The sequence below is a fragment of the Nicotiana tomentosiformis genome, chromosome 12 (assembly GCF_000390325.3).
Source record: "Nicotiana tomentosiformis chromosome 12, ASM39032v3, whole genome shotgun sequence".
In the NCBI taxonomy this organism is placed as follows: Eukaryota; Viridiplantae; Streptophyta; class Magnoliopsida; order Solanales; family Solanaceae; genus Nicotiana; species Nicotiana tomentosiformis.
The window spans coordinates 126,387,577-126,415,289 of record NC_090823.1 but is presented as its reverse complement, the minus strand read 5'-3'; the positions used below and the strand labels follow the sequence as shown (position 1 = coordinate 126,415,289).

Below are 27,713 nucleotides of genomic sequence, written 5' to 3'. Positions count from 1 at the left end.
AAATAATAAAATTTCTTGGAAAATTATTCTGAAAATAAACGATATATGTTTAATTTATTAGTTGGCTTGCCTAGCTGTAGTGTTGAGCGCCATCACGACCTATAGGTGAAATTGGGTCGTGACATATTTATTCCTCCAGTCATAAGTTAGGGTCGTTGAGTTGATCTCGACATTGCCTTCTTCCACCACCGATCTCATAAGTTGTACGACTTCTCCCGAGTTGAACTTGTCATCTTCAATTGATGACCCTAAGTTAACGAGGGCATCGACCTCGCTGTTTTTATCCCGAGGTAATTGTTGCAAAGTCCATTCTTTGAACCGATGTAATGTTACGTGTAACTTATCCAAGTATCTTTGCATCCGTTCTTCTCTGACCCCGAATATTCCATTAACTTGGTTCACCACAAGGAGGGAGTCACACTTGGCATCGATCTCATCTGTCCTCAAGCTTTTGGCTAGTTCAAGGCCTGCAATCATGGCCTCATATTCGGCTTCGTTGTTAGTCAATTTCACAGTCTTAATAGATTGTCTAATTACGTTAGTTGGTGGTGCTTCAATATGATGCCAAGTCTGAACCCTTTTGCGTTTGAGGCGTCGTCCATTAAGAGGGTTCAGATTCCCGAGGAACTCCCTAAGTTAAATAATAACTCTTTTTCGACCTCGGGTATTAGGGTCGGCGTAAAGTCAACCATAAAGTCTACCGAGATTTGAAATAGCGGCCTGGGGTTGGTATTCAATATCGTAGCCACTTATTTCCACGACCCATTTGGCCAACCAGACCGAGAACTCGAGCTTATGCATAACGTTCCTCAACGAGTAAGTAGTTACGATACATATGGGGTGACACTGAAAGTATGGTTTTAGCTTTTTAGAGGTGCTTCGTAAAGCGAGCGTCAGTTTTTCTAGGTAAGGGTACCTAGTTTCGGCCTCACCTAGGGTCCTGCTAACATAGTAAATTGGAAATTGCGTACCTTGCTCTTCCCGGACTAGGACTCCACTTACCGTTATCTCCGAGACCACCTAGTACAAGTACAGTTGTTCATCTGCCTTTGGTGTGTGAAGCAGCGACGGGCTCGATAAGTACCGTTTGAGTTCCTCTAAAGCTCGTTGGCATTCCGGGGTCCACGAGAAGTTATTCTTCTTCTCCAATAGTGCCAAGAATCGGTGGATCTTGTTGAATGACCTCGAAATAAATTGCCCCAAGGCAGCTATGTGCTCGGTTAACATTTGCACGGCCTTTACGTTGTCCACAATCGTGATATCTTTGATGGATTTGATTTTGTCGGGATTGATCTCGATTCCCCGCAGGGACTTAACCAACATCTCGTCAATGTAAACTTCCATTGATTTTCCTATTTGTTCCTCGAACATCCGATTTACTAGACATTGGGTAAGTGGCACCGACATTTTATAATCCAAACGGCATCATGTTATAGCAGTATGTGCCGTATTTAGTGATGAAGGAAGTTTTTTCCTGATCACCTGGATCCATCCATATTTGGTTGTACCCGTAGTAGGCATCGAGAAAACTGAGGATCTCGTGGCCGGCCATGGCATCGATCATTCGATCAATATTGGTCAAAGGAAACAAATCCTTGGGACATGCCTTATTCAAATCCTTATAATCTACACACATTCTTAATTTGTTTCCTTTCTTAGGCACTACTACTATATTTGCTAACCAATATGGGTATTTAACCTACCGAATGGACCCTATTTTAAGGAGTTTAGAAACCTCGTCCTTGATGAAAGCATGTTTGACCTCGGACTAGGGTCTCCTCTTTTGCTTGACCTGATGGAACTTCGGGTCCAAGCTCAGCTTGTGAGTGGTTATCTCCGATGGGATCCCTGTCATATCAAGGTGGGACCAAGCGAAACAATTAATGTTAGCCATTAGAAACTGAATGAGTTCTTTCCTGAGCTCGGGATTTAGACTCGTGCCCATGTATACCTATCGTTCGGGTAGATGTTCGACCAATATAACCCGTTCCAGCTCCTCGACCGTCGATTTGGTGGCATCGGAATCATCGAGGGCTATAAATGATCTGGGAACCCCGTACTCATCGTCCTCACCTTCCCTTTGTTTGTCCGAATCTGCCCAAGATGGTATCAGTGATTGCTATTTGGCCCCGTTTTTGACCATATGGTTTGGATCCTTCGATATTGAGATTGTAGATGACGGTATCACTTCCTTGGCCGCGAACATTTCCTTGGCAGTCGATTGTTCACCGTAGACTATTTTGACTTCGCTAGGTGTTGGGAATTTCAGTGTCTGGTGCAGTGTCGAGGGCACCACCCTCATGTTGTGGATCCATGGCCTCTTGAATAAAGCATTTTACCTCATGTCTCCTTCGATCACATAAAATTTAGTTTCCTTGATGGTCCCGTCGGTGTTTACTGGTAATGTTATCTCGCCTTTAGTGGTTTCACATGCCATGTTGAATCTGTTTAGAACTTAGACTGCATGCACGATTTGGTCTTGTTGACCGAGCTGCTCCACGACCCTCGATCGAATGATGTTGGCCAAGCTACCTGGATCAGTTAACACACGTTTAACTCGAATTTTATGTATGAGTACATATATTACCAGAACATCGTTATGAGGCTGTACAATCCCTTCCGCATCCTCGTCGTTGAAAGATAAAGTTCCTTCCGGTATGTAGTCTCGAGTTCTTTTCTCCCTAGTGATGGATACTCTGGTGTGTTTCAACATCGGCCCCTATGGGATATCGATCCCACCGATGATCATGTTAATGACATGTTGAGGTTCTTCTTGTTCTGTTTGTTTGTTAGAATCCCTGTTCCTGAAATGATTCTTGGCTCGGTCGCTCAAGAATTCTTGAAGGTGCCCATTATTGAATAGTCGGGCTACTTCCTCTCTCACCTGTCGACAATCTTCCGTTCTATGACCGTGAGTGCCATGATATTTGTACATCTGGTTAGGATCCCTTTGGTTTGGATCGTATTGTATAGGTTGAAGCCATTTAGTATCTTTGATACGCCCGATAGGTGATACAATGGTGGCATCATCGACATTAAATTTATATTCCGATAATCTCGGTGCTTCTTTAGGCTCGATGGACCCGTCGAAGATGGTTATGGTCATGAGTCCCCGGTTGTTCTGAGCTCAGTCAATTCTCCTTTCGTTTCTCGTGGAGTTCCGCCCGAACCCACTACCTCTCCAATCTCTATTATATTGTTGATACCTATCCCTGTTTGGTCTCGGTTCATGATCGATGTCTCTCTTGACTCTGTTGAGGGTTCTGACGGGATAAACAGCCCCCGAAGGGGCCTCGAGTTGATCATCTTCGACTCTGATTTTCGATTGATACCGGTTATGCATGTCGGTCCATGTAATAGTCGGGTATTCTATCAGGTTCTACTTTAGCTGTTGTGAAGCCACCGAGCTTCGAATATTGAGTCCCTAAGTGAAAGCTTGAACAACCCAATCATCAGCGACCGGTGGCAGATCCATTCGTTCCATTTTAAAACGGGAAAGAGACTTGAATAGGTCCGATTTCCTGGTCTCAACCTTGATGGATCCAACGTGTGCTTTCACGAAAGAGACTTCAAGCATAGCAAATGAGTCAATAGAATTAGCAGGCAAGTTGTGATACCATATCATAGCTCCCTTTGACAGGGTCTCCCCAAATTGTTTCAGCAGAACAGACTCGATCTCATCGTCCTCCAAGTCATTCCCTTCGATGGCACATGTATATGTGATGACCCAAAAGGTCATCTTTAATTTTAAATATTATTTTTGCGTTCTTAAACCTCAAATAGCACCATTCAACTTTTCTCGACTTGCGTGTGCAGTCCGTATATTTTTTCGGAAAGCTTTTAGGTGAAAAATTTTAAAATGAATGAGAAATAATGCTTTCAAACTCAACTAAGTTGACTTCAGTCAACATTTTTAGTAAATGGACCCGGATCGGTGTTCTGACAGTCCCTGTGGGTCTGTATCGTGATTTGGGACTTGGACGTATAACCGAAATCTAATTCGGATGTCCCTAGCTTAAGTTATCGCCATTTGTTGAAAATTGGAAGTGTGAAAGCTTATAGATTCCAAAGTTAGACCACAAATTGACTTTTATTGATATCGGGATCGGAATTCAGTTCTGAAAAATTTTCATAGGTTTGCTATGACATTTATGACTTGTGTGCAAAATTTGAGGTATCGGACTTGATTTGATAGGTTTCGGCATCGAATGTAGAAGTTGAAAATTCTTAAGTTCCTTAAGCTTGAATTGGGGTATGATTCGTGGTTTTAGCATTGTTTGACGTAATTTGAGGTTTCGACTAAGTTTGTATGATATTTTAGGACTTGTTGGTGTATTTGGTTGAGTTCCCAGAGGCCTCGGGTGGATTCCAGATGGTTAACAGATCAAGATTTAGACTTAAGGAAAATCTAAAATTTTGGCCTTCTGGTGTAATCGCACCTGCGGATTTTAGACCGCAGGTGCGAGCTCGTAGAAGCGAGCCTGGCCTCATAGAAGCGGATAGGGCATCGCAGAAGCGCGACCGCAGAAGTGGCACACGCATCACAGAATTGGAAAAGGGGATGGGGCAGCCTCGTCGCTTCTTCGCAAAAGCGAGTCCGCAGAAGCGAGCCAGCTCACAGAAGCGACCACAATCTCTGCAAAAGTGGAACTGTAGATGCGGTTAAGTGTCCGCAGGTGCGAAAGCACTGGACAGATTACAAAAACAGAGGGTTCCGACATTTTTGTCATTTCGAACATTTCCAACACGGGCTGAGGCGATCTTTGAGCGAGAATTCACGGAAAATCTTGAGGTAAGTCACTTTTGATCATTGTTAGTCAATAATATTGAATTATCATCGATTATTCCGACTAGATTACGTATTTTTGAGGTAAAATTCGAGGATTTGGGCTTAGGCATTTGAAAATAAGATTTAGGCTTAGGCATTTGAAGGTCGAGTTGATGTCGGAATTTGGTAAAATTTGTATGGCTGGACTCATGGTTAAATGGGTGTTCATATTTTGTAACTTTTGTCGGGTTCCGAGACATGGGTCCCACTGGCAATATTTGAGTTAAATTTTGGGTTTTGATTGGAAAATTTAGTATTTTTATATAGAATTAGTTTCTATAATTCGTATTGAATATATTGAATTGTTTGTGACTAGATTTGAGGTATTCAGACAACAATTCATAAGGCAAAGGTTTATTGGAATCTTGAGTTGGTTGCAAAGCGAGGTAAGTGTCGTGGTTAACCTTGACTTGAGGGAGTATGATTCATTTGTCTATTTGCTACATGATTTAATGTGCAGGTACAACGTATATGTGAGTTGACGAGTACATATGCGTTGTGGTTGAGTCAAAGCATGCTGGAGGAATTTATTTTATTTTGAATAATTGCTTATTTAATTAAGATATTCCTGCTTAAAGTTTATTATTTATTATTTGATCATTATTCATGAAATTGTTTATTAATTTAATTATTGTTGAATATGGTGAGAAAGAGTGTAAAAGCACGAAGGGTGATGTCGTGCCATTTTTATTATTTATACTGTCATTGTCATGGTGAGAAAGAGTGTAAAACCACGAAGGGTGTTGCCGTGTAATTTTTGAGTGTAAAAGCACGAAGGGTGATGCCGTGCCATTTTCAGAGAGTGTAAAAGCACGAAGGGTGTTGCCATGCCAAAAAAGAGTTAAAGCACGAAGGGTGATGTCGTGCCAATTATTATTATTTATTTATCAGATTATGGAAGGAATGAGAGTAAAAGCACGAAGGGTGGTGTCGTGCCATTTTTATATTATCAGTTGTTCATTTTATTGTTGAGGAATTAATTGGATCCTAAGTGATACTTCTCCTACTGAAATTTTTATATCATTCCCCTTCGCATGTTCCCTCCCAAATTTATAAGTTGTTATTTACTGTATTATTGTTGCTTCGTATTTGTATATACTTGTACAGGTTGTTTACGTACGTATCTTGTCGTAGCTTCGTCACTCGTCGAGGTTAGACTCGACACTTAGGGAGTACATGGGATCGGTTGTACTCATACTACACTTTGCATTTCTTTTGCAGATTTTGGAGTTGGTCTCAGCTGTGTACCATAGATTTGCTCGAATTTAGCTACCCAGAGGAGACTTGAGGTATAACTGCACAGCGTCCGCAATTCAGAATTCCACTCCTATCTTATCTTAGCTGTGTATTATCTTTTGAACAGGTTGAATTTTATTCAGACCTTTATTTGTATTATCCTAGTAGCTCATGCACTTGTGACACCAGATTCGGGGATGTATTTGGAGGATTCGTTTGTTATGGTCTTTTGTACTTTATTTTAGTAATGGACTTCTGTTTAATTTAATTGGTTTAAAAATGGTTAAGATCATTCTAACATTGGCTTGCCTAGCAAGTGAAATATTAGGCGCCATCACGGTTCCGAAAGTGGAAATTTTGGGTCGTGACAGTATAAGAGGTTGCATGCTCGTTTGGATCGGTCGTTCCATTATACTTAGGTATTTCAGGCATACGGAATTTCTTGGGTATCGGTTTCGGAGCCGCGCTCGAAGGAAAAGGTTTTTGCATGAACTTCCTGGAATCCATGTCTTTCGATATAGGAGGTGCTCCTAGGATTTGATCTACCTTGGAATTGTAGGTTTCCACCTTTTTTTGATTAACTTCGTTTGTTATTAGCTTCAATTTTCTTCTCCCCTAATTCTATCCGTTTTGTCAATTCTTCGAGCATCTTTATGATCTCGGGGTTAGCCCCCGATTCATGTTCATTTGACCTTTCTATGATTGGTTCCTCCCTGCGAGTGACTTCTCGGGGCGGATCGGGCTCAACCCTGCTTGGTGCACGACTTTTGTTCTATAACTGAGTTATCGCCGCATGTTAAGCCTGCAGCATTTCGAAGATCACCAATAGAATGATCATGTCTCCTTCAATGTTTTGTATGTTTAGAGTTGTGGATCGGGCTCCACTACAGATGTTATTTTTGGGTCCAGTCGCCAAGTTTGTGTCGATAGCCACATGTGAATTAGCGTCAATCAGATCTACGATCGGAATTCAAATGGGATCAGCAGGCGCCACCTCGTTACCGGACGCTATATTATTATTTTCACCTTGATGACTGGATTCATTGTCAATATATAGAGGTGTTGATTGAGAGTTTGCCATTTTGTGTTTTAGCCTGGAATCAAAGACACTTCAAAGAGAAAGTGTAAAGTAGTGTGTGTTATGGAGATTTGTATCAAATAACCACTATTATCCTTAGCCCCACGGTGGACACCAAACTGTTTACCTTCAAAATCGGATAACAATTGAATTTGTATGTGGTTTTAAGGATACGTAATCTAACTTGATACGAAATGAGAAATCAGATTGAAGTTGAAATAAATAATGAGAAAGTAAATGCAAACCACACAAGTTGAACAATCTTAGCCTTAGAAGGTTAGTCACCCTTGAGCCAAAAATACTTTTATCGATGCCGGAACATAATGACCAAATAATAAGAACTAGAAATAATAATATATTGCCTTGGAATGCATGTTACCATGTGCTTTACAAGTAATCAGACTCCTATTTATATAGTAGGGGGTCCTATTGTAGGTACAATTTTATAAAAGGTAAAAATCTTCTATTTTGCTGATTTGCCGGTTCTTTTCTGATACGTGCCGAGATTCCTGCCGAAATATCCGATCGGTTACGGATATTTAGGTCTTCCGTTATATCGGTCTTCTGTTGTTTTATACCGACAATGTTTTCTCGATCTTATTCGGGGTCAAGGTCGATTGCGGGATCAGGGGCTCAATGTTCTTGAGGACAGATATTCTGACCTCGTGTTCTGGTTCGATGAGACTCGGGGTCGATCTTCAACTCTTCGCGTTCTGAGCCCGATCTGTTGTGCAATAGTCGAGCCCGATTTCGACCATATACAAAGTGTTTTTCACAAAATTAATTTTAGTGAGAAGCAGTTTATGTTTGGCTAATTAATTTGAAAAGCACTTCTGAGCAGCAATTAGTATTTGACCAAACTTTTAAAAACTGATTCTAAGTGAATTTTTCTCAAAAGTGCTTTTGGAGAGAAGCTACTTTTTTCTGCTTCTCCTCAAAAATATTTTTTTTCCTTCCAAAAGCTTGGACAAATACTTTAACTTTGAGAAAAAAATATTTTTTTAGCTTGGCCAAACAGGCTATGAGTACCTGAGGTGATCCTACCAGGAGGTCACGAGTTCGAGCTGTGAAAAAAACATCTTGCAGAAATACAGGGTAAGACTGCATACAATAGACCCTTGTGGTCTGGTCCTTTCCTGAACCCCGCACATCGCGGGAGCTTGGTGCACCAGGCTACTCTTTAACAATCTTATTCCTAAAATTCTCCCGAAAGAACAAGAAATGGTTAAGAAATCTAGAGCACTTACTAAACAAGCAGCTTAAGTGAAATTGAAGCATGCTTGTAGTATTGGTATAGGCAGAGGCGGACCCAGAATTTAAGCATAACGGGGGCACCATTATCTTTAGTATCCCAATCACCTGCGATAAAGTTCGGGTGCAACTCTTTGAAATGACTATGAAAATTTATCATCAAAATAAAAACATCAATATTATCAAATACCATTAACTTGATACTAATATTACAAAAGCACATTGTCCACTCATAGTTGAACTCGACGCCCTATAAAAAGGCCTATAAAAAGGCCTTTGTTTTTTGAAGATTCACTTTCATCGTGACCTCGAAAAGACAACCCAAAGTCTAAGAGAAACCTTGCAACATCGATTGAGGCATTTAAACGAATTCGATATTCACTCTTTTGTTTCTCAGATTGCTTTTCAAAAGCAGCTTGAATTGATTGAGATTGATTTGACAAGTCTAGCATTTTGTTGAAACATTTATGGTGGAGGCTATTTACTTCACCAACATGTAGACCAAGTCTTTCGGGTCCTTTATTCCAAGCCTTAAAGCCGATTTTTGTGAAAGAGTCACATGTGCTACTATGAACGTAATCATTTTTGAATAAATAATAGCATAAACAAAATGCGGCATCTTTCTTCACACTATACTCTAACCATCTAGAATGTGAATCTTTAAACCAACCTGGACTAAATTGGCGCATTTTTTCCCCAAATAAAGTTTTAGAAAATGTGTGATAAACTGGTTGGCAAGGCCCTCTTTGGATGTAGTGTCTTCTCACTTCATCCCGTATTCTGGAGCTATATCTATGAATGGGTATTCTCTCTCCGGGGTCAGGATTAAGTGATTTCATATCAAACTCCTCTACAAGATGGGAAGAATTGTCTCTAAAACTAGAACTTGGTTGAGAAGAATTAAACCTCGTCAAAAATATGTCCATCTCAATTCACATCAACAAAACTTCCTACAAAGCAACAATGCCAAGCAAAACAATATTTTAATAGGGAAATCACACTCATTCTATCACGAACAAAAGCAAATATAATATTTCTAATAAGAAAATCACACCACTATATTTTATTATAAGTCATAACTCATAACTGTATTATTATTATTATTATCTTAAAGATAGAAGGAACACTTACCAATTTGTGAAAGGTATCCTTGAAATTCAAATACAGCTTGGTTTCAAATCATCCATTTCACTAAAACAATATTTCAAATAGCATTAGCAAAATATCTTCAAATACCTATGAAATTAATTTATTAAGATAAAGGAATTAACACACCAACTAAAGATTTAACATCATGTAAATGTGCACCAATCACCATGATTGTTGTCTGCTCAAACAATGAATTCAAAAACTAAAAGAACAGTAATGAATTCAAAAACTAAAAGAAGTATCCTTGAAATCCGAATACAAGTTTCTTGCAAAAATTGCAAGCATTATCTACTATATTAAAGAACTCCAGAAAATTAAGCTAATAAAAAGAGAAATTTACAGGACTACATGAGCACTTTACTCATCAATTATTTATTCAACTTAAATGCTTGCTACTATTTGAATTTGCATTTGATGGTGTTAGTGAAAAGGGATATTTTGAATGGGGAAGAAAGTAAATCTGTTCATAAGTCATAACTCATAAACAATCTAGGTTAAAATCACAAAAATCAAAAAAATAATATTTGTAAAAAGAAGAAAAACTTACTCAACTAATCAAAGATTTGAAGAAGAGTGGGATTCGAACTTCAAAGGGATGCAAAGAAGTGAAGAACTGAAAAGAAGGTTGAAGTTGAAGGGAGGCAGAGAAGTTAAGAAGGTTTATTTCTTGGAGAAAAAAGAGGGTTTGTTTTCGGATTTTTGAGGGGGTTAAAAAAATATTAAGCTATTTAAGTTTTAAGTTAAAGTAAAAATTAAATAATATGGAATGTAGGACCCCAGATTCGAACCTGGGTCCAAAGGCAAAAGAAGGCTGTTGAGCACTTCCACAAACCATCTCTTCTGTCCAGCCTTTGTGACTTAGGGGGCCGCTTTACATATTTAAAGGGGTCCTCCCTGTATTAGCAGATATATATAAAATATATATACAATATTTTTGTCGAGGCCAACGGGTTCCATTGACCCCCCACTCCCAAGCGTAGGTCCGCCCCTGGGCCGTATAGGCTTAATACCATAAATTGATTCAACAACTCACGCTGATCCTCCAATAACCTGTATGTCAACTTTTTAACATATGAATAAGCTAAAAGCATAATAGCTTGTTTAGCCAAATTTTTTTGGGGGCCAAAAGTATTTTTTTGGCCAAAGTGCTTTCGACCAAAAATTGAGTTGTTTGGCCAAGCTTTTATAAGAAAATAAAAGTGCTTTTGAGGAGAATCAGATGCAGAAAAATGTAGCTTTTCTCCAAAAGCACTTTTCTGATAAGTGCTTTTGAAAAAAATACACTTAGAAGCAGGTTTCAAAAGCTTGGTCAAACACTAATTACTGCTCAAAAGTATTTTTTTTAAATTAATTAGTCAAACACAAACTGATTCTCATCAAAAGTACTTTTTTGAAAAGCACTTCTCAAAATAAGTAGATTTTAGAAACTTGGTCAAACAGACTATAAGAATGAACTTTGTTTTTCCTTCAAAATTTACACATTTGTACCGAAGGATCAACAATTATTTTCCTCGCTACTCTTTCGCTCCTCTTAGTGTGGTGTGAGGCTTTATCTATTTGTTATTATTTAGCTTTTTATCTATTTTCTTATTCTTGTGATGCTCTTATTTTTTCTATGATTTTTATTGATGGTACTGTATATTGCCTCTTTTCGTCTTTTTGAACCGAAAGTCTTTCGGAAACAACAGCTCTACCTCTCAGGATAGGGGTAAGGTCCACGTACACACTACCATCCCCAAACCCACTAGTTAGGATTTCACTATGTACTAAGGATCAACAAAATAGTCATATTTTCAAGTTCTAGTCCAGCCCAGTGGAGCATTTTAAGAATGCGATTTTTAAGTCAGCATTTTACGAATGGAATTTTGTAAGTCGCGTTACTGTAGCAATTTATGTGTTGCATTTATAAGTGTTACTAATATAATGCCTATAGTTTTACAAGGCTATTTATGTATAGCATTTAAATCTTTCTTATTTGACATTTAACTTTAAAACAATTTGATTCAATTTCTTGTCTGATTTTATTTTTTAATTTTTCTTGTACACTCCTAGTTGTAAACTCCTTCTTAATTCTTATCACCCCACATCGAATTCTGAAATTACTAATTGCTACGTACTTTATTTTTCTTAGACAAAAATATTCACTTTCTTAAACTTTCATCCCAATTCAATTTTTGTTTTATATTTAATATTTTGTCCTTTAAAAAATTATTTATTGACCGTTTCCCATTTTCTGCATGCAACTCTAAACGAAATGAAAGCTCCTAACAATATAATCAAACCTTCAGATATTTATTACAAGCTTTTAAATGTTGTTAATAGAGCAATTTTTACTTTTTCTAATATAATATTTATAATAAGGCCATTAATTTGGCTTCTTTTCAAGTGGGGGCCAAATTTTCATGATATTTGTCATGACATAATATTCACTATAACAAAATTTGTGGACCATGACATTTGCCATGACATAATATCCACTATTAGGCCAACAATTTCTTGCTATAAATAGAGGAGTTTCTCCTCATTTGAAAACACACCAATTCAAGAGTTTTTCACTCTTATCTTTCTTTCTCCTTTATTTCATTATAGAGTATTTTGTAAGAAAGTGAGTGTTGGAAAATACTTGTGTGAACCCTTTCTTTGGAGTGATCTTGTGAGGTTATTCTCTTGGGGTAGTTGGGACTAATTAGAGTATTTACTCTAATTTTGTACTCTCTTTTATACTCTTGTTGGTATAGTAAAATTGCTTCTCTCCGCTTGTGGACGTAGGTCACCTTGACTGAACCACGTTAAATTTGTGTCTTCTTTACCTTCTTTATTTGCCGTTATTATCAATATGCATTGTCTTTGTTATTGTCATTATAACATTGTTTGGCTAAATTCGGCACTACCCGGTTTACCGATCCTAACAAATTGGTATCAGAGTCAGATCTAACCGGATTAGTTTAAATAGCCAAAATGACTATAACAAAGTCTTATGTTGAGAAATTTAACCGAAGTGCAAACTTCGGAATGTGGCAATTAAAGATAGAAGTTATCCTAATTCAGGATGATTTAGATTTGGCACTGCAAGAAAAAAAAAAAGAAGCTGGATAAAATAACGGACGAGAAATTTGTCATAGACAAAACAGCAAAGCAGGTATTATGTTAAATCTCTCAAATGAGGTTTTGCGTGAAGTTGCAGCAGAAAGCTCAGCCAAAGATTGTAACGACCCAACCGGTCGTTTTGAGCATTTGTACTTCGCTCGGTAGTTTACGGGCATGAGTAGCTCCGTATGATGCATTATGACTTATGTGAATCGTCGGTTTTGATTTTCAGGTTATTCGGAATCGAATTGGAAGAATGGATTTCATTGTTGAAGCTTTAAATTGGAAGAGTTGACCAAGTTTGACTTTTGTGAATTTGAACGCGTTTGATGGTTCCGGTAGGTCCGTTGGGTAATTTTGGACTTAGCAGCGCGTCTGGATTATGATTTGGAGGTTTATAGTGGAATTTGGCTTGAAATAGCGGAAGTTAGATTTTTGAAAAGTTTGACCAGGAGTGAACTTTTTTATATCGGACTCGAATTGTGATTCTAGGAATTTGAATAGCTTTTTTTTTGTCATTTGGGACTTGTGTGCAAAATTTGGGTTCATTACGGGTTGATTTGTTATATTTCGACACGAGTTATTGAAGTTGAAAAGTTCAAAGTTCATTAAGTTCGATTTGAGGTGCAATTTGTCGTTTTAATATTGTTATGCGTGATTTGAGGCCTCGAGTAGGTCCGTGTTATGTTATTGGACTTGTAGGTATATTCAGACGGGGTCCCGAGTGGCTCGGATGAGTTTCGGACGAGGTTCAGATCACTTTCATTGCATAGTGCATTGTTGAATGGTGCTGGTTCTGGTGTGATCGCACCTGCGGTTGGTTTTACGCAGGTGCGATAGTCGCAGAAGCGACAATGCAGTCGTAGAAGCGGGATGAGAGTTGGATGAGGAGGCCCAGATGAGCAGAGAAAAGGGCGCAGGTGCGGATGCGCAGGTGCGAGGGTCTTCACAGATGCAGATTTTAATACCGTAGGTGTGGGGGTTGCTGGACAAGGCTATTCTTCGGAGAAGCGAAGTTTTTCCGCAAAAGCGGTGGTCGCAGATGCGACGAATTGACCGCAAATACGAAGGTGCTAGGCAGAATGATAAATACAAGGGTTCGCAATTTTGGCTTCATTTTAACATTTCCAAACTCGGATTGAGGCGATTCTTGGAGAAATTTCAACTTGTGGACTGGGGTAAGTATTCTCTACTCATTTTTTTATCTTATATCACGAATCTACCTTCGTGTTTGGTAATTGGATTGTGAATTTTATAGAGGAAATTGGGGTTTTGGCCTAAAGTTTCATAATATGCATTTTTGAGTTTTGAACATCGAATTGGAGTCGGATTTGAGTGAAACAAGTATGGTTGGACTGGTAATTAAATGGGTTGTTGGACTTTTTAAATTTTGTCGAGTTCCGAGGTGCGGGCCAATTTTTGGCTTTTGATTCAAGATTTGATCTTTTTCGATCGCGATTGGTTCCTTTAGCATTGTTTGATGTATTTGAGTTGTATTTGGTTAGTTTCGAGCCGTTCGGAGGTCGGAACGCGTGGAATGGCATCTTTGGAGCATCGCTTGGCTTGCTCGGTATTGGTATTGGCTTGTTCGAGGTAAGTAACTCTTCTAATCTTGGAGCTGAGGGTATGAACCCTGAATATACGTGTTATGTGTTTGGTTTTGAGGTGAAGCACGTGCTAGGTGACGGGCGTGTGGGCGTGCACCGTGTGAACTGTGATTTTCGTTATTTTTGGGGTACGGTGTAGTTACCTGAACTTGTTTGAATTCATGAAATTTCTACGTACTAGAGTTATCAAACTGTGATTATATTAGAAGCCATGTCTAGGCTACATGTTTATCCTGTTGGGGCCCAGTGAGGTCATTTCTGTTGTTGAGTAATTTGTTTTCATTACATTACATACTCAGTCATACGCATTCATATTCATATCATATCTCAGTCTCTGTTGTTATTTATTGATGCATCATATCATTATTTTCGGGCTAGTATCATGACATTGTGAGCCCGAGAGACTGGAGAGATTGATGATTGAGTGAGGCCGAGGGCCTGATTATGAGGATGATTATGGGATCGGACTGCACACCGCAGTAGGCCAGATTGGCTTACTATAGCACGTGAGTTGTCCGTGCGATTTCAGATATTGATATTATAGCACGTGAGTTGTCCGGGCAGCACGTGAGTTGTCCGTGCGGATTATAGCGCTTGGGTATAGGAGCCCCTCCGGAGTCTGTACACCCCCAGTGAGCGCAGGTACCTACTGAGTGCCGAGTGCCGAGTGTTGAGTGATTGGGAGGATTAAGTGAATCGATACTCTGAGAGTATGCATATGATCTTTATCACTGATCTACATCGCATTTGGCATGCACACTTGACATACATGTATATAGATGTATTTTTCTCACGTTGTATAGTATCATATTATTTATGACTTCTCATACATCTTGACATATGGGCATAGAGAAACATTTTACATTTGTTATATGAAAGGAAAATGAAACATCTTTTTTATTGTTGAAAGAATATTTGGGGAAAATCACAGTTTTCAAACTTACTTGTAATTTGGCTTTTTCGGTAAAAAATTTGGGTTTTCATTGAGATACTTGAAAAGAAATGCCTATTTTTCTGGAACTGTGAACAAACAAAGCATTTTATTTCTAGGATACCTCTTTTGTTACTTGTACTATGTTGTTATGAACTGTTGTGGAATATTGGTGTTGGGCCCGACCTTTGTGTTAGCTCGTCACTACTTTCAACCTAAGGTTAGGTTTGTTATTTATTGAGTACATGGGGTCGGTTGTACTCATACTACATTTCTGCACCTTGCGTGCAGATATTGACTGCTGACGTTGTAGCTGCCTCTTGTTCATGGTAGCCTTAGATCTATAAAACTCTGTTAATGTATTTTTCAAACAAATGATGTATTTACTTCATTTCATCTTTGTAAACTTTATTCTTAGAAGCTCATGATTTGTACTACCAGTCCTTGGAGATTGTATAAAATTCAGATATTTTTTTACTTAATCTCTTTATTAATTGTTATTGGAATTGGTTAGTGGTTAATTTGCTTACCTAGCGAGTTGGGTTAGGTGTCATCATGACTAGTCGGATTTTGGGTCGTGACAAAGGCATATGGGAAAAGCTGAAAACTCTATATATGAAAAGAACAGTAGAAAACATGCTTTACCTAAAGCAAAAACTCTACACATTTCGTATGGATGAAGGTACCTCTATACTTACACGTCTTGATACTTTTGATTTTCTTCTTATAGATTTAAGTAACATAGATGCTAAAATCAAGTATGAGGAACAAGTTGTGTTATTGCTTGTTTCCTTATCTCAATCGTTTAAACATATAAGAGATACTATGCTTTATGGAAAGGATAATATCTCTGATAAAGATATCAAATCTATTTTGAAATCAAAAAAACAAATAGATAAAGATATTACTGGGGAAACTAGTGGGAACCAAGGGGAAGGCTTATTCATAAGAGGTAGATCCAATAAAAAAGATTCAAGTAGTGAGAGACCTAAATCAAGGTCAAAATCCAGATACAGAAATATGATATGCAAATATTGTCATAAGAAAGGTCACATTATTTCTAAATATTTTAAATTGAAAAATAAAGAAAAACATACAGAAAAGGAAAATGAACACAAAAATACTGACACTGCCGAAACAAGTGTAGTTGCTGATGAGACTGGGGGAACTATGTTTTAGCAATTAATAATAGTTTCAAATCTAACAATGAGTGGATTTTAGATTCGGGTTGTTCTTAATATATGTTTCCCAATCTTGATTTATTTACCACATATGAATCTATTGGAGGTGGAGTTGTCTTGATGGGCAACAATGCTGCGTGCAAAGTTATTGGAAAAGGTATAGTCCGAATCAAAATGCACGATGGTATGGTGAGAACTCTCATCGATGTTAGACATGTTCCTGACTTGAAGAAAAATCTCATCTCTTTGGGCACTCTAGAATCTCTTGGGTGTAAGTACACAGGTGAAGGTGGAGTTCTGAAAGTTTTTCATGGTCCTCTTGTGATCATGAAAGCACGTAGATCTGGTATGTTGTATACTCTATTGGGATCTACTATTACAGGTGCTGCTGCAATTCCAATATCAGATAAATCAGATCCTAGATCACCAAATTGTGGCATATGCGATTGGGGCATATGAGTGAAAAAAGTCTTTCCATCCTCAGCAAAAAAGGTCTCTTATGTGGCCAAAGTACTGAAAATATGGAGTTCTGTGAACATTGTGTGTTCGGAAAGTAGAAAAGAGTCAGCTTCAAATCTCTACCGATTCATTGAACAAAAGATACTTTGGATTACATTTATTCAGATTTTTTGGGTCCTTCATGTACCCCATCAAAAGGTGGTGCCAGGTATATGTTAACTTTCATTGATGATTATTCAAGAAAAGTTTGGGTTTATTTCCTGCAAAATAAAAGTGATGTTTTCTTAAATTTCAAACAATAAAAAGTTTTGATTGAGAAGAAAACAGGAAAACAGGTTAAGCGTCTTAGAACGGATAATGGCTTAGAATTTTGTAATGATGAATTCAACGAATTTTGCAAGAATGTAGGAATTTCTCGACACCGTACTATGAGATTGACACCTCAGCAAAATGATGTGGCAGAAAGGATGAATATAACTCTTTTGGAAATGGCTCGTTGCATGATTTCAAATGCTGGGTTGACACAAATGCCTTTTGGGCAGAAGCTATCTCTACAGCTTGTTATATTGTCAATCGAGCTCCTTATACACCTTTGAACTTTAAGACTCCAGAGGAAATGTAGTCAGGTACTCCTGCTAATTATTCTGATTTAAAGATATTTGGTTGCCCTGCATACATACATGTAAATGACCGAAAATTAGAGCCAAGGGCTAAAAAGTGCATTTTCCTTGGGTATGCATCTGGGGTGAAAGGATACCGACTATGGTGTCCTGATCCCACGACACCAAAATTTATAATTAGCAGAGATATAACCTTTGATGAATCCTCTAAGTTACATTCTAGAAAAGAGTCGTCTAGTTCTTGTAATAGAGATGGAGGAAAGAGTACGCAAAAGCAGGTCGAGGTTGAGATTGGCATTCCTTCTGAGCCAAGCTCATCAACTTTGGAGCAAAATACAGTTGAAACTCCTGAAGTTGAGCCAGAAGCTGAAATTCCTGAAGTTGAGACTCCTGAAGTTGAACCAGAAGAAGGGGAGTATTCTATATCCAAACATAGACCAAGAAGAGAAGGTAAACAACCATTAAGGTTTGGAGATTATGTTGCATTTGCTTTTTCAGTTGCACAGGAAACTGAAGAAATTGGAGAACCATCAAAATATTCAGAAGCAATTTCTGGTGCTGACACAGCCAAGTGGTTGATTGCAATGAATAAAGAAATTGAGTCTCTCCACAAGAATGGTACTTGGTCTCTTATGAAGCCGCCATCAGAAAAAAGAATTGTTGGTTGCAAATGGGTCTTCAAGAAAAAGGATGGCACTCCAGGGGTTGAAGATATGAGGTATAAGGCACGATTAGTTGCTAAGGGCTATAGTCAGGTACAAGGAGTTAATTTTAATGATATTTTCTCACATATTGTTAAATATAGCTATATTCGTGTCTTGCTTGCCTTCGTTGCCATATATGATTTGAAATTAGAATAACTTAATGTTAGGACAGCTTTCTTACATGGAGAACTTGAGGAACAAATATGCATGCATCAACCCGAAGGATTTGAAGTTGAAGGAAAAGAAGATCATATTTGCTTGTTGAAGAAATCCTTGTACGGATTAAAGCAGTCTCCAAGACAATGGTACCTTTCCTTTATGTTGGGTCATGGTTATTTGAGGAGCATGTATGATAGTTGCGTTTACTTCCGGAAGTTAAATGATAGTTCATTTGTGTACTTATTACTTTATGTTGATGACATGCTCATTGTTGCTAAGGATTTAACAGAAATTCACAATTTAAAAAGTCAGCTGAAAAGTGAATTTGAGATGAAAGATTTGGGAGCAGCTAAGAAAATCCTTGGCATGGAGATCGAAAACCCAACAGGCTATTCCTGGCCCAGAAGAAGTACTTGGAGAAAGTCTTGGAGAGTTTTGGCATGAAAGATGCTAAACTAGTTAGTACCCCTCTTGCTGCTCATTTTAAGTTATCAGTTGCTCAGTCACCGCAGTCAGAGGAAGAAGATAGGTACATGAAACATGTTCATTATTCCAATACAGCCGACAATATTATGTATGCAATAGTTTGTACACGTCCAGATATTTCACAAGTAGTGAGCGTGGTAAGTCGGTATATGGCTTGCCCTGGTAAAGCACATTGGCAGGCTGTGAAATGGATTATCATATACTTAAGAGTACTTCAAACACGTTTGGGGTTTGGGAGAAATACTAACACTTTGGTTGGTTTTGTAGACTCGGATTATGCATGTGATCTTGACAAAAGAATATCACTGTCAGGCTATATATTTTGCATTGGTGGTTGCGCTATTAGTTGGAAAGTTATATTACAACATGTAGTAGCTTTTTCTACTACCGAAGCAGAATATATAGCAGTGATCGAGGCAATCAAAGAAGCCTTATGGTTGAAGGGTCTATTTGCAGAACTCAGTTCACACCAAGGTGGTCTTACCATTTTCTATGATAGTCAAAGTGCCATTCACTTGACTAAAGATCAGATGTATCATGAGAGGACGAAGCACATTGATATAAAGTATCATTTCATCCGAGAAACTATTGTTGAAGGAAAAGTCTCTGTTCAGAAGATCAACACTAAAGACAATCCTCCTGACATATTCACAAAACCTCTTCCAGTGTCCAAGTTCAAGCTTTGCCTGAACTTGATTGACATTTATGAAGAATGATTTTGCCCATTGGGGTTTTTGCGGAGAAGGTGGAGCAAATTTACTATAAATAAGCCGAAATTAGGCCAAGGTGGAGATTTATAATATGGCCATTAATTTGGCTTCTTCTCAAGTGGGGGCCAAATTTTCATGACATAATATCCACTATAACAAAATTTGTGGACCATGACATTTGCCATGACATAATATCCACTATTAGGCTAAGGATTTTTTGCTATAAATAGAGGAGCTTCTCCTCTTTTGAAAACACATCAATTCAAGAGCTTTTCACTCTTGTCTTTCTTTCTCTTCATTTAATTCATTATAAAATATTTTATAAGAGAGTGAGTATTGGGAAACACTTGTGTGAACCCTTTCTTTGGAGTGATCTTGTGAGGTTATTCTCTTGGGGTATTTGGAACTAATGAGAGTATTTACTCTAATTTTGTACTCTCTTTTGTACTCTTGTTGGTATAGTGAAATTGCTTCTCTCCACTTGTGGACGTAGGTCACCTTGACCGAACTACGTTAAATTTGTGTCTTCTTTATCTTCTTTAATTGTCATTATTATCAACTTGCATTGTCTTTGTCATTGTCATTATAACATTGTTTGGCTAAATTTCGCACTACCCGATTAACGATCCTAACAATATTTATATTTATTCTTACAATATTAAAAATTATAATCTTTGAGTTCCTTCCTTTACCTCAAATATTTTCTGTACATCAGATATTAATATTTCAATAATTCAAATGAAAAATTGGATAAGCAATTTACAGTGATATATACAAAATAATAGAAATATTAAAGGGGCAAAAAGATAAATTATTTAATTTAAAACAATAAGACTTTACATTGCATATTAGTTTTTGCGTGTCGACATTGATCAATTTGAAACTTATCTTATCTCCAGAAGCTACAAAAAGTGGTGACTGTTAATGAACTGCAATTTGCTTCCTTTGACCATGCAAAAAGTTCCCACTTATAGATTACTAGAAAATTCATGTGCGCTTCGCGCGGTAATAAAAAACATTCTCTTAGAAGCATAAAAATTATAAATTTACTGGAAAATAAACTAATAAATAAAAATTAACGTTAATAAGTAAAATAAATGAATAGGAATTAATCATCGCATTTAAGTAGCTTAAGAGCATTTATTTCTAGCAAAAAAGTGAGATTTTACGATATATATATGCGTCAAAAGTACGGCTAACTTGCCAATAAGCAAGGAAATGAGATTGTTATTGTTTTACAATATAAATGCGTAAAAGTTGAACTAACATGCTAATTAGCAGGAAAAGTATACATCTATTACGGAAAAGAAATACAGAGAGAAGGAAAAATAAGAGGAAAATAATTAGTAGCATTTATATTGTAACCAACCTTGTTCTTGTTTTCATATATGAAACCCATCAGAATAGAAATTGGATTATTCAATATCATTCAAAGAATTAACTTATCGGAATGAAAAGATAATCACAATACCTCTTTAGTCTGGCCAAAAGCAAAGCCGAGATGCCACTCGCGTTTTTCATCTTCCTAATGCGAGAGAGATCACAATTGGCAGGAATAAAATATATAAAAAGAAAGATGCAGGTTATAACACATTATACGATTGGGGCTTATGGACTTGAAAAGTCATAATCCCCCATAAAGAGGTGTGAGTTATGGGTTTGGACTTTTTAAAATAGGATAAATGGAAAAAGTAAAAGGAAAAAAATAAATAGGATTTCTACACCACAGAAGATACCACATCACCTCTCTTAAATAAAGATTAGATTTTTACATATGTTTGTCCTAGTTTCATATATATAGATTTTTGGGGCTGGGTGAAAATGAAGAAAATGATATTTCTTCAACAGGGTAAAGAGATGGGGGTTAACCCTTCGTTGGCAGAAAGAGAAGTAAGAAAGGAAGGGCAATTAATGAAATTTAAGTGGAAATATGCGACGTTCCAGTTTCTATTTTGTTGGTGTAAATGCGTGACTTTTCAGGTTTATTTTTCAGAGCACCTAAATTGGAAAATATCAAGGAAAACTAAAAAAACTGAGGAAAAAGATAAACTCAAATCCTTGCTTTAGAGGAGTGCCACATCACCTCCCATTGCCTCTCAATTATATAGATATATAGATAGATATATAGATTGGGGGAAATTTTCTAGTCTCATATTATCTCTGGTCCATAGTAAGTAATTTTGTCTTTTTTTTGTGGTAGAAAATATCTGATTTTTTCAGATTTCAAGAATGAATTAATTATTTTTTCCTACATTGCCCTTGGAGTAAATAGTGTTGGAATATGTATTAGGGGTATTTATGTGAAGAAATAATAAAGTTTAATATGGTCAATTTCATTGTTAATTAATATTAAAAAATAAATTTTGAAAACAATTAAAAAATCACAAGTTCTTCCCTCATAGGCTAGCAATGGCAATAGCGGAATGTTTGTGCACTAATGCTTTCTTCATATGATGAAGAAAATTAGGTGTTAAAAGTAATTTTCTATGGCACAACCAAGTTTACCTAACTTAACAAGAAAAGGTTTGATTCAATCGTAAAAATATTTTGACCTGGTCAGTTCATATCTTTAACATTCAAATATTGATTACTCGTTTTGTTTTTGTTAATTAAAGAAAACGGTTTTCCAAACACAAGGTCTCAATAATTTAAGAAGTTTAATTTTCTGAATATGAATTCATGTTTATTCAAGGATTTTATGTCTAGTTTGAGGTCCTATTGAAATTTACTGCATTTTTAATGAGATGTTTATGAAATCAAGGAAGTTAATGAACTTTCATCGAATAGAATAGTTACTGAAATTGGTGGTTCATGCTTAATTAGAATTTATGTTTAGATTCTCAATTCGATTTGTTGAAGGTTTATGATAACACTTCATTCATTTGGTTGATCTCAATAATTTTAAATGTTTGATTTTCTGGATGTAAAGTCTTGCTTATTTAGGGTTCAGATTTAGTTTTGAGGTCCTTTTTTAAATTACTTTTCGGGTAAAAATCAGAAATAATTATATTTATAATTGGTAATTGAAAAATAGTAATAGTTTCAAAAATAATTAAAATTTAGCTACTTTTTCATACAAAGATGAAATCTGAACAAAAACACCCTTTAAAATTCAGATAATTCCAGAATAATATATTAGAGTTCGAATTTTTGACTTATGAGATTCCAGCATAATGTGCTGAAATTTCATAATGTGTTGGAGTTCCAACATAATATACTGAAAGTTTATACGCAGGAGCTCCATAATCCAGCATATTATGCTGAAACTTTTCGTGTTTCAGTAAAATAATAATTATTTTTTAATAATTTTACAACAGTTAACTATTATCAATCCGAAATCTAGCTAGCTCGTGCTATTTTCACCACTTGTAAGTGGGATGTTACTGAAAACTTTATCTCAAGCGATAAGAGAATAATAAGAGGAGCAAAACCTAAATAGCTTAGCTGTGCAAAGCTAACCAATGGCCAGAGAAGTGATAGGTACAAAAAGGCTCCAACGCAAGATGGAAATTTTTCTGCTGGTTTAGCAAAATACCCCACGTGTCTCCGTCTGAATATCTAGAATGACCAAATTGCCCTTTGAGAAAGCAAGCGTGTTGCCGATGAGGTCAGTGGCGGAGCCAGAATTTTCATTAAGGTGGTCAAAATATAAAGAAATATATATATATATATATATATATATATATATATATATATATATATATATATATAAAAAATACCTATCTGTAATTTTTCAATAAAGGGATGTCCGTTGACACCCCTTGAGTGCATATGGTTTTATTAGGTAAAATATGTTATGACACGTGACCACCAAAGAAGGGGACACGTGGAACCTAAGTCGGGAGGACGAAAAACCGGACGCAACTACCCCTTGTGTCACCGGAAAAGATAACGTTCGTGAAGACATTGAATACTCTGCGCCCGGTGGCATTTAATGAGGAATATTTCGTAGCATTAAAGAGTAACGGATCGCTACAGAGAATTTAACATTTATGTTTACCGTTACGTTTTCATCATTATTCCTCAATAATTATCATTAATGGTGGGTCCGACCCTAGTACCCACTAAGCTATAAATAATAAGCTCAATGATTATTGTAAATACGGCTTTTCTGGATAAATCACATTACATTCCATACAGCATTTTTATACTATTTCGCTCTCTCTCTTGTTGATCTCATCATTATTGTGTCCGAAAACCCTGTTCCTGGACTCATCAAATCTGTCGTTTCATCTGTATTTTGAGCTAAGTATTTTGTATTCAATCGATTAATTTGTTACTTTTTGGACCAAATTAATTCATTTGTCTAAAAACCACAAACAAATTCAACTGTACAGTTTCTCGGGTAAATAGTTTGGCGCCTACTGTGGGGCATAGACAGCCGTGCAATTAAATTGATCATTGCTTTTTTTACTAACAAGCTTTGATCGTTCTGTTTTAGCAAAAATCACAAAATTGGCAGTCAATACCGTTAACAACACTCACAATCCTGAAATTCAAGGGGAACATCCTCATTTTGAGGACTCAATCAGCGACACTCGCAATGAGTGGAACGACGCCAGGCCAGTGTATGACGGGCGGTACCCTAGACAAGTGCGGGAGACGACTCCTGATGATGCTGACGAGGAGCATGTAGCGGATGCGGTGAGGATCCTGCAAAAGCAATAGGCAATCATTCTAGGCCATCTCACGCGGCACGATCAGTTTATGACGGAACTAAAGCAGGCACTATCAGGTGCTTCAAATAATGTGAATAGGTGAGATCCAATTTCTCCTGTTGTTCCCATAAACCAACAACACAGAGAATCGACAACAACCTTCCCAGGGGCGAAGTTGGCTCCGGCGGGGCTGGGCAGTGCAGATCTGGCCTCAACAACGATAACGATCCGTTCAAGGAGGAAGTTTTGCAGTTCATGAAGGAAGTAAAAGCTTGCATGGATCAAATCATGGGCGCCTCCAGTATTAAAAGGCCCGAACTCGAAGAAGTATATTCAATTACCGTTCAGAATGTCTGAAGTGCCGAAATATGACGGAACTTCAGATCCACATGAGCACATTACCACTTATACAACAGCGGTGAAAGGAAATGATTTGGCTCCTCACGAAATTGAGTCCATGTTGTTAAAGAAATTTGGTGAGACTCTCACGAGGGGAGCTTTGACGTGATATTCATTATTGCCGAGCATTCCATAGGTTCCTTCGAAATGCTCACGGATTCATTCTGTCATGCCCCAACCTCGGGGAGCGTGACCAGCGCTCAACCGAGTGAACCCGGTCGAGCAAGCCTATTAAACCTTTCCTACCCGACTCATTCATAATCCAAAAAAAAAAGGATCGCATCACCATTTGTAAAACAGGGGAGAGATTAGTTATATAAATATATAAACGTTGCTAGTTCATTTTTCCTTATATATATTATGCCATAGTTGAGTTTCCAAAATACAACTCGATCCAACGACCACCCCAACATACATACATGACCCACATAAACGTCTACGGAGCCTCTAAGAGTACAAAAGAGCAACATGACAATGCCGGCAACAAGGCCCCGGCTATACCTCAAAATATGAAAACTTATACAAAAGAAGGACTACATGACCCCTGGGAGAAATGGGGCTCACCAAGACTGCTGTGAGGAGAGAAAGAGAGCACAACTATCTGCGATCGGTACTATATGCGATGGAACCACCTATATCCATTCAAAGATGTAATGCCCCCGGCAAAAGGGACGTTAGTACTATCGAATAGTACTAGTATGTAAGGCAAACACCAATTTTAGTAGAATGAACAGTGAAACAAGGAGAAAGCAGTCATAATAACCAATAAGTGCTTCACAGAAATACACAGAAACACCAAGTAAGGATCACATATTCCAATTCAATCTTTCCATCTTTATAGGTTAATGATCTTTAGTGCCAAAGCCACAACTCACAATGCCACCGTATTTTTACACGGAGTCCGATCTCGGCCCGACAGGCTAAGCCATCTCAAGTGAGACATATACATATCCACAATGTAAATCAATAATTCCAACACAAATGCCACCATGTCTACAGCATGGCGTCTGATCTCGGCCCGATCGGCTAAGCCATCTCACTTGAGACATAACCTCTTTCAATTGTTCACTCAATTCACATTTCTTTTCCATCTTTCGTTACATGGCACAAACAGCCTCATTTATTAAGTAGTTCTTGGCACTTGGGAATATTTTACAATTCAAGTCTTTCCCTTTTTATCCATTCAAATAACATCATCATTCATGTCGATAAGTATCATCACATAAGGCATTACACATATAAGGGAAGGAACTTGGAAAATCATAATAACGTTCTCAAGTAGCATGATGACATGGTAAACATCTAAAACAATTAGGGAATATGAATCTTCCAACCCAACATACTAAGGCAAACAATTCTAGTATGATCAAGTTGGAACTTACACCAATTATTCGGACACCAGGAGTTCGATTCTAGGAAGAAGAGAGTTAGCCATACATACCTCAATTGCGCTTCTTTAGACTCTACAATTATCCGGAACCCTTAGCAACCTCAATCTATTTTAGCAATATACAAATTGAACCCAGAATTAGGAAAACGTTCATGGTTCTAGCTCACTTTTTCCCCACGCTCTTTATCATACATGCAAGCAAGATAAACCACTCTCATACCCATGGAGTATCACACTAATATCCCATTATAGCTATGTTTGAAATTAAGAGCTGGGGAGATGAAGTCTTACCCCTTTTGGATGAAGAATTTGGTGCTCTACTTGAATATTTCCAAAGTTTTAAGTGATGATTGAAGATCAATTTGATGAAAACTTAGGCCCTCCCTCTTGAACCCTCTCTCTCTCACTCTAGAAAAATCAGAAAATAAGCTCAAAATAGACATAAGGGGTGTTTTAATGGATTGGGGGTCGGGTTTTAAATTAAGAAAAATGGGTGCCCCGACACAGGTCTGCGGTCACATATGCGGTCCGCAAAGTGACCGCAGAAATGGCCCTCAGGGGCCTGAACTTTCGGCCTAGGTATGCGACCAGTATGCGGTCCGCATACTTGTTCTGCAGTCGCATAATGCACTGCAGAACTCCCTCTGCAAAAACCCAAGAGGGATTATGCGACCGATATACGGTCCGCATATCGATTATGCGGTCCGCATATTGATTATGCGGTCGCATAATCGACCGCAAAACTGACCTCAAATTGGCCAAACTTTCTGCTTCACTCTGCAGCCATTATGCGGTCCGCAGAGTGATTATGCGGCCGCATAATGGGCCACAGAAATACGTTCTTATGCGAAATATTTTCCTCACAGTCCGTAGGGTACTGTTCAATCCAAAAAGTCCAAAAATTTCTAATATAATAATGCATGAATCTATCTTAGCGCCACGAAGCCCCGAGTTTTTTTTTTTTTTGATTTAAATTTTTACGGGTCCTTACACATTCATCAAGGCATATGCCGGTGCCAGAAAGTTACAAGCCCAAAAGGCCGACATATTCAGGATCACGCAGGGAGAATCCGAGTTATTACGAAGATTCGTTACCCAGTTCCAGAACGAAATAATGTTGTTACCGTCAGTCCCGGATGAATGGGCAATTGAAGCGTTCAGTAAAGGTTCAAATCCGAGAAGTTCGGACGCTTCCCAGAAGATGAAGGAAATTATGCTCGTGTTTCAAGTGGCGACTTGGGCGGATGTCCACAACCGGTACGAGTTGAAAATAAGGATCGAAGACTATCAGGTTGGCTTTTCGTCGTCGACCAAAGGACTGGAGAAGAATAGAGAAAAAATGAAAGATGATATTGACTCAGATAAACGAACTTTAAAGGGCCAGTTTTTGCCCTACGAGCGGACAGAAGGTCGTGGCAGGGGCTTCCGGATAGCAGATAATTTCACTGTTGATAGAAGAACCGATCGTGGGCAGAATAACAGATTGCTGCAGGATAAAGAAATCTCGGGGTCACGAGGTTCTTCTTACTCAAAGTTATCAGAGTATAACTTCAACGTCAGTGTGGTGGAGTCAGTATCGGCCATGAGAGATATCAAAGAGGCACGATTTCCGAGATCTATAAGGTCTGATCCCAACCAGAAGGACCCTAATTTATTATGTGAATACCACGGCACTAACGGCCATCAGACTAGGGACTACCGACACCTCCAAGAAAAAGTGGCAACGCTGTTAAAAAATGGTCACCACAGGGAATTGTTAAGTGACCAAGCTAAAAACAAT

At 37.8% G+C, this 27,713-nt stretch overlaps 1 long non-coding RNA gene across 1 annotated transcript; it reads right to left on the bottom strand.

Annotated features, from left to right (window-relative positions):
* Positions 1-7,393: 7,393 nt before the first annotated feature.
* On the bottom strand, positions 7,394-21,589 carry LOC117278758 (uncharacterized). The gene is made up of 3 exons (XR_004509104.2): positions 20,958-21,589; positions 9,525-9,584; positions 7,394-8,501 (listed from the first exon to the last, which is right to left on the bottom strand). It is a non-coding gene; the product is annotated as an uncharacterized lncRNA (long non-coding RNA).
* Between the last annotated feature and the right edge of the window lie 6,124 nt (positions 21,590-27,713).